We start from the raw sequence: 9,359 nt of genomic DNA on the forward strand, positions 1-9,359 counted from the left end.
GGATTCTTGGATGAAGTTGATCCTGGTCTACTTTCTGAAATCAAAGAGACACTTTCTAGCTACTCTGATTTTACGAACAAAAAACCTAATGCTTATGAAAATGAATATGGAAAGCAATAAGCATCAATGAACGTGGTCTTGAAGAAGGTGTCTCAAACTCTAATATGGATAGTATTTTAAATTTCTATAGCTAGTAGAGGGTTTTCCCAGTTGGGTTCCCTAGAATTTTTTTTTTTTGCTATAGTGTGAATGTCTTTTATTTCTGTTCTATTCCACTGCAAATTGGTGGAGATATTTTTTGTCTTGGTGCAAAAATTAGTTTCATATTTATTCATTCAAGCAGTAACAAAATTTCAAGGAAATTCTATAGAAGGGACAATTAATCTATATTTTCATCCAAAGTTTTTAGGTTACTAGCAAGTGGTTTCACAACATATATCAATATTGCAAGGCATAAATCATACTATTCAATAAGGTTGAGACTTGAGATACAAAAATCTTCCCAAGTTATGCAAGCAAGAAAACTATTGATTTTTAGTTCTAAATCTATCCAACTAGAAAAAAATTATGTCATTTTCAACACCCTCTAGTCAAAGCTATTCCTGGCCTCATTCAACTCAATTAAGAATATATCAATCTCGTTGAGATTTCTTCTTCAGTTCATTCTTCTAAGTTATATATTTATGCAACCTAATATATCATTTATGTTAAGTGATTATTCATTCAAAATTATTTAGTTCGTCCAGCACATCTACCTAATTTTCTGATTAGTTTCTAGGCAGACTCTATCAAAAATTTGCAGCAGAAAATAGAAGATTGTTTTAGTACCTAGTGTTATAAAACTCTAACCTAGAAAAAGTATTTTGGGTTTTTTCCCTAGAAATATTTACAAAATTTTCAATCTCGAAGCCATTTCAGGGAGAATTTTAGTCAAGGAGAAATTTAGTAATATTTTTGGAAAATTTGAATGCAACTAAAAGAAATTCTTCCTGTTTTCTCAAAAGATTCCAGCACCAAATATGAATGAATTCATAGAACTTAAGATTTGGAAATAGTTAAATTTCACTTTGCTTTTCAAGGACCATATATGAGAGAATTCACAAAACTTGATATTCGGATTCTAGAAACACGTAAATTTCACCTCATTTATTAGGATTGGAAGTTCCCTAAGATGCAAACATGTAGCATTGATCAACTTTGCCTGTTTAAGGACAATGTTCGTTTTATAAATAGTGATACAAGAATCCTTATATATATGTCTGACACAGTTCTTTGGTCACAAGTAATGAAACTGAACTCCATCAATACATAACAGACAAGGTGGAATGTAAGAGAGCGTCTACTTTTCAATATACAATCTGAAAAAAATAAACATTTGTACGGTTATATAAAGTTGTCACCACGCCAAAAAGGAATTAAAAACCAAAATAAAAATAGGAACAAGCTTGGATTGTTATGGTTACTCTAGCAAAATTCTAAACAGGATCAATATGTTAATATGGAAAATAGTGTAGTTGATTATGATTTATTGAGCCCAAGGGGTTAGCCCAACCGAATGTCATTAATGTTACTAGGTATTTGGCTAGTTCTATGCTGGCAGGTGCCCTGTTTGAAATCCATCGGGTGAGGTGCACTAGTCAATTCCAATGGGTTTACCATGGATGCCATCCATGAATGTGGGGAAACATCCATTGGATTCCCCAGAGAGTTTTTCTTGGAAAGAATAAAAATAGGATTTCCTAAAGAGAAATTTTGAGATCCATATAATGTACATCCAGTCAAATCAACTCTATAGAGACAAACCATAAAAGAGGAAAAATACAAATGCTTTTACCTATGTTCCCTTGTGAGTGTGTGCTTCATGTGAGATTTTACCATGGAGATCACCTTATCCTTTGTACCTTCAAATTTACGAACTCCATTTTCATGAGCTTTACTAAATGATCTGTCATTGTTTAGTTGATGATGTAAATTGTTACTTCTTTTAGATAATATTATACCCAATATCTCATTATAAACACTAGGTGATTGCAACCTATTATTTCCAACATCCCTGCATGAGATCTCCTTTTTTTATCCTTTCTGGATTTTCCAAATAGTTAGTAGCTGCAGGAATGTGTCTATCTTGACTATATCTAGTTCTTGATCATACATGAGCAGTTAAGATGCTTCTGCTCACAAAAATTTCCCTTGCATTGCCCATCAATTCTTATAAATCATTTTTTATCACCAAAAGATGATCCCTGCCAATGTCTTCCATCTTTAGGAGAATTAGCCAGACCTATATTATCTTCTCTTGATGCTAGAGTATGTCCCATCATTCCCACGCCTGATCAACATTAGAATTAACTGTTTAATTTTCCATCTCTAAAACAGGGGCTAAATTACTTCTCCGATCTGATTCACGAAAGAGAAGTGACCTGCTATTGGGTGTGGGTTGTAAAATTGCATCAATCCCATCTCTGGCCCCAAATCTATCAAGGGAAGAGCTAGGTGAAAATTGCTAAAAGCCTCTTCCTGGTGCAGACCAATTGTCATGTAAAGCCTGTACACGCTCTTGAAGTATGTGATGACCTGAGAGAGTTTTTGTCCGTACAATGGATACTTGGGATGTAGACCCAGATACTTCAATTTGCCTAAGTGAAGCCCTTGCTACATCTAGCAATCTAGGAGATGGATTTGGAGTGCTTCATCGCAAAATCCTTCTGTGAATTGTTCTTACATGAGTTGGCCTTGTCTCTACGAGAGGATCAGAAGAAGAAGAAGAAGAAGGTGGTGATAAATTGAGCTCTAAGTATATTCTTTATACAACCATCCCAACTAGATCATCTTCCACAAATCCTTTGATTCCTAAGCTTCATCCCCATTGTCAAAATCAAGCACAAAATCCTCAACATCTTCATCATGTGTACTAGATTGTCTAGGCATAGATGTTTGATAGCCTTGACAATACCAATCTCCTTCAGGGATAGCCCTTCCAAGGCCAACACAATATGTATGATATGTTGAATCATAGCGATCACACAATAATAAAATATCACCATCACCAGCCTCATTACAATCTAAGAAAACTATATTTACATAGGGATCAAGAAATCCCATCACTTCTTCTTCTGAAGGTTGATATACATGCCAAACAAAACCAAATCATATAAGAAAATTGTCCTTCAAATGTATAACCAATTGCTTAAACTTCAACCCTATGTATGCAAATAAATAATCATGCTTCGTAGGAAAGATAGTAAGATAAAGGCAATGAAATATCTTTAAGAAATCCAACAAGGTGTTGCAGCCAGAAACTGATATCAAAAAATTGTAAATCACCAACAAACACAAGGATTGATAGAATAAAAGGATGAAATAAAATGAACTAGACCCAGGGGAACTCAAATGTATATGTTGTTAAACATGAACCTATAAATTCAAAGAACCCTAATAAATAAAGATTACTGTTGCAAATAGAACATAAACTACTCCAAATAGTTATTGGGAAAATAATTAAATTCTAGCATTCAAACAAGGGCATAAACATGTTGTCAAATAGAAAAGTTGAAAGCAGTTAAAAACATCAGGGGCATGTTTCAAATCCAATTCCTATCATTGAAATCAAGAAAACTACCATTGGAATCTCAAGCTTGGATCGACTTCTCTATTGAATCTATTCACCTACTTTTCTACTCAATCTGTTATAACTGCACCAAATGGTGCCACATGATAAATAAATTGTAACTTCAAAATATATTTTCAAACAAAGGCTATCTACTGGACATTAGAATGAGTGATGCAGGAGCATCCCCAGTCCATTAGTGTTCTTGAATCACTAAAAACGTGTTTAAATTCCAGTATCTCGTTAATGTTTAATCATCAATTTCTGCTTGTGAGACTTACATGAGCCCACGGGAGATCACTCTTACTTTCACCGACTCCCACTTTAAACATGCCGTTTCTAAAAATAGCTAGAAGGAAAGGCAAGATACAGTGTACTTGGCTTATTCACCCATTACACTAGAACCACAATAAAAACAAGAGGAGATGAGATGACAGATTGCTGCTACTAGAGAAATAAGACGAAAACAAAGAGATATCAATTTAACAAAAATATAGTAGGGTGCGATGGCATGGAATCATAGATCTTGCTGTTTCCAGAAACATCTTGCTGAATGATGAAACATAAATCAACTCCAGCAATAATTAATACATCCATTGCAATGGAGGAGATCATTGAGAAAGAAATTTTAACATAGACCAGAAATCACTGTTCTAAAGTGGAAGAATTCATTGAGGAAAGCAAATTAAGAGAAGAAACAAACTCTCTCGAGAAGAAGGCATTTACTTCCACAAATGAAATTCAGCACAATAATTGGGAAATAATATCCTTGGAGCAGTTGAGGCATATCACTAGGAAATTGAGAAAGATCACTCCACTGAAATTGAAGGAGATTGTTAAGGAATAGTCATTGAGCAGCAAGAAGGGTAAATTCCCGGAAAGAAAACTAGCATGGAATCTGTGCCTAGAAAAGAAACCGTGCAACCCATTGTTGTGTAAGATAGAGTATTTCTTTTTATTCATCTTCTCTTAATCATGTGCATGAGGATTAATTTATGCTACAGAGTGAATGTAATTGAGTAGCATCACTATTATTTCACCGATTTACTTGAATGTTATAATACAAGTTCAATGATAAAATCCTCATGTGGAATTGTTTGGCTTCTGTTTAGTGATGTACATTGATTGTGATTGACACCATCCACTGAGATGGGTAGTAAATTTTATTTCTTATCTACCTACAACATATTAGTATGCATTTGTGCAGGTTTTGCATTTTCCAACACCCATCGATTAGTATTAAAGCAGGAATAACCTGTAGTGAGGCAAATCTAACAAAGGAGGGAGAAAAAAATTAGGCATTTCTTATCTGTCAAGAAAAACCCAATAGCACTAGGGTTTGTAGGGTTTCTCTGATTTCGGGAATGGGAGGGTTTAAGTTTATTGTATGTCTGCTTCTTCTGATTGGTCTATGTTCCTCCGTATTGGATGAATAGATACCCCTTATTTTAACTTATCACAATGGTCCCCTGCTCACCAGTAGTCTTATTATGGATGTTCATATGATTTGGTATGGCAGATTCAGCCCTGCTCAGCATTCCATTGTGGTAGATTTTATTTAGTCCTTGGAAGCTAGCAAGACCCTAGAGCCCTCTTTGTACATCTAGTGTAAAACCACTCAGAGATACCATGGTCAGTCCAACAAGGCCATCGCCATGTAAAATACAAGGCTAGGAAAGAAAAAGTTGGATGTTGGTTATTCCCTCAACATATCTCTGAAGCGAAGCCAAATTATAGCTCTGGTGCAAGGGGAAATTGCTTCGAAAGCTCCACTGGAGAATGACAATGTCGTGTATATTTTACTCACGTTTGATGATGTTATTATAGAGGGATTATGTATTGTCCACAACTGCAATTGAGCACGATCATTGAGCAAGAAGATCCTTGGATCAGTTGAGGCATATCACTAGGCAATTGAGGAAGATCACTCCACTGATAATGAAGGAGATTGTTAAGGAATAAACACCGAGTAGCAAGAAGGGTAAACTCCTGGAAAGAGAACTAGCATGGAATCTCTGCCTAAACAAGAAACTGTGCAACCCATTGTTCTATGAGAAACAGAGTATTTCTTTTTATTTATCCTTTCTTAATCCCGTGCATGAGGATCAATTTCTACTGCAAAGTGAATGTAATTGAGTAGCATCACTATCATTTCACTAATTTACTTGAATGTTATAATACAAGTTTAATGATAAAATCATCAGGTGGAATTGTTTGGCCTCTGTTTAGCGAAATACATTGATTGTGATTGACACCATCCACTGAGATGGGTAGTAAATTTTATTTCTTATCTATAGGTTTTGCGTTTTCTAGCACCCATCAATTGGTATTAAAGCAGGAAGAACCTGTAGTGAGGAAAATCCAACAAAGAAGGTTTTTTTCTCCCTCCTTTGTTGCAAATCCAACAAAGGAGATTCAGGGGAGAGAAGTAGCTCTAGGATGAGAACTAGCAATATGATGTCTAGAAGCCTGTTGCGAAAAGAGAAAAAACATGGTATGTGGAGGAGTGGACATGAATTGGAGAAGCATATATCGAAGAAATCAAAACATTATGGAGATGTTGAGAACAATTACTACAACACTAAAACCATAGAAACAACCTAGATGAGAAAAATTATAGCCAAAGTAAATGATGGAAGTGAACATGAAGGGAAACAAGGAAGCCTGAGAGAAGAACTAGAGGACTCTCTTTTAAAATAAAAATGTGATAGAAAACTTCAGGTTGCTAACTCCATTGTCTATCTAGTGAAAGATCAGTTGTTTATATAGATAGTCTATAAAGGCCCATCAATATATATATATATATATATATATATATATATATACCATTGTGAGAGAGCTTAAAGACTAGAAATTAGAAGTTGGACATAAGAACGTCAATTGGAGCCCTATGAAGTTGGTGGGTTAATTTAGCAGCCTTCATCAGAAAATTTCTTCCACATAATAGATCAACGCCATGGAAGGTGGAATAAAAAAAAAATAACCCGAGACATATGAGGATCATTATTTGAAGGAATGATTATCTACTAACACTGTGGGATCATTAGTTATGGATCTAGTGATCAGTAGCAAATCTATGTTCTAACCAATTTTACAGCTCTCTTTCACTTTCTTGTCCTTATCCATAAGTGTGTGAACAGCAACACGAATCATTATTTGAAGGAACGATTATCTACTAACATTGTGGTATCATTAGTTATGGATCTAGTGATCAGTAGCAAATATATGTTATAACCAATTTTACAGCTCTCTTTCACTTTATTGTTCTTATCCATAAGTTTTTGCACAACAACACCAGGGCACTTCTTTAGATTATTCACCAAGTATTAAGTGCTTTTTTTGTATCTTCAAAAAAGCTATTATGTCTTGTTCGAAGCATAGACTTGAAAAACAATAATGTGAAGACAAGAAGTGCATAATGTTTTCTTGTCTGTACCTATCATCGAGGAATAACTACAAGTCTAGGAGGAAGACTTATAAAAAAAAAGGTAGTGAAATTACTCACTATCCTTTGCAAAAATTAATCTTCAATTTAGCAACTACTTAGCTCCAATATAGTAAAGGCCATCAATTATACTCATGAAGAGATTATATTTCAGGGATGCTTATGGACAATAAGACAATACGCCTACATACCCTTATGTGTGGTTTATATAGAGATCTTACTAACAATGGATCATGTGATCAAGTGAAATAGTGATAATGTCAATGATGAAGCGAGTGATCGAGTAAAATATGAACTGTGATTGATCTTCGATTATATGGTTGTGATCTTACTTCCCTCTTCTGCAACTAATTGTTGAACAATTCCAGACAAATAAGTATTCCTAAATGTATATATGAATTGTATTGAATTATTACTAATTTTTATTGTTTATTTCATGGCTGAATTAATTTTTAGGTTTCCTCTCTAACTGTGATTTATGGATTCATGAATAATGGAATGGTTGTGTGCATTTAGGTTGCATAAATCTATAGTTTCATGCCTGAAAATAGTAAATAGTTAATAACAGAAACAATTCAATAGTAAATAGTTAATAATAGAAACAATTCAGTTCAGTTACTTCATAAATTTGTGTGAATTTGGGTTCACTTTTTGTGTGAATTATTCAGTTCAATAGTAAATAGTTAATAATAGAAACAATTCAGTTCAATTACTTCATAAATTTGTGTGAATTTGGGTTCACTTTTTGTGTGAATTATTTAGTTCAATAGTAAATAGTTAATAACATAAACAATTCAGTTCAGTTACTTCGTAAATTTGTGTGAATTTGGGTTCAGTTTTTGTGTGAATTATTTAGTTCAATAGTAAATAGTTAATAATAGAAACAATTCACTTTAGTTACTTTGTAAATTTCTGTGAATTTGGGTTCAGTTTTTGTGTGAATTATTTAGTTCAATTACTTCGTAAATTTTTGTGAGTTTGGGTTTAGTTTTTGTGTGAATTTGGGTGGTAAACTAAAGTACCACATTCTCAAAGTGCACAGAAGTTACATGCATGGACCAATACCATGTAGCTATGTTTGACATGCAAGCCCTGAAAATTTATCTCCTATAAAATAGGAGAACTACTTTAAATAGCAAGTTCTCAAAATCTAACCAAAATGATTGTGTCAAGCTCTACCCACAACTAAAAGCAACATGCACCTATAAATGGAACCAACATGATGCACTTTACAACTCCCAAGTCTCTAAATTCATCCAGCTACTTGCATACAAGCCTAACCAAAATGTATGAAAGTGTGCAATTGAAAGGAAAAGTGCATTATCCCAGCCTCTTTCACCATATCCTGATAAAGGTTATAGTACTCCATCAATTGAAAGAGAAGAACATGACATGGGATACCTTCATTGAGGCAACGTTGAAAATGCATATAACCACTTCACCAAGCCAGCACCAAACCATGGCAGTAAAACCCATGGAGGTGGGATCATCAAACAAACATGATGAGCCTAAATTTCCCAAAACCCGCCTGAGCCTATCTATCTAGCCTAAATCCTTCACATTCCAGTCACTTCTTAGCTATGATTTCATAGAGAGATCCCTCTCTAGTTTGGTAGGGCTACCCAGAAAACTAAAAGCTTGGTTTGTGGTTACCTCCATCAATCTCCTCATCAGCTTGGGACATTGTGGAGGATAACAGAGGGCATGACAATTAGGGAGTGACGAGGTGTTCTAGCAAATGTAAGGTTCCCAAGTCATGGAAAAATGTAATGCTCGTTGTGAGGTCATGACTGCCAAGGTGTGTTAGGAAATGCTAGGGCATGCTAACAAGTGCCAGATAGTACGAAGACATGTCAAACAAGCTAAGGCATGCCAAGTGCTAAGGCATGCAAAGATGTACAAGGGTGTGACAGTGCATGCCAGGGGCTGTCAAGGCAACAGAAGGGAGGAACAAGTTAAACTACAAGGAAATGAGCATATAATAGGTTTAATAAGTCATCAATTTACCTTTTCCATGAGGGGCATGCTAGGCACACCAACACTAGGTGCCAATAGGTGCTAATTTCCAAGTGTCAATGCATTCTAAGTGCCAAATCTTCCTCCGTTTCTTCTCATATAGTTTCCAATAATTGATCTCAAATAACTTTAATATTAAACCATGCTAAAACATACCAATTCATCTCAACACATGCCAAACATGCTTATAAGACTTGCCAAGTGCCAATGTGCATTAGGGAGTGTGATGCATGCTATGAAGTGGTAGAGCATATTGAAGAGTGCTAAGGCATGCTAGAGAGTGTCAATGCA

This window comes from Pinus tabuliformis, chromosome 3_2 (assembly GCF_031772625.1).
Source record: "Pinus tabuliformis cultivar Carrire ecotype Pingquan chromosome 3_2, CPIR1, whole genome shotgun sequence".
In the NCBI taxonomy this organism is placed as follows: Eukaryota; Viridiplantae; Streptophyta; class Pinopsida; order Pinales; family Pinaceae; genus Pinus; species Pinus tabuliformis.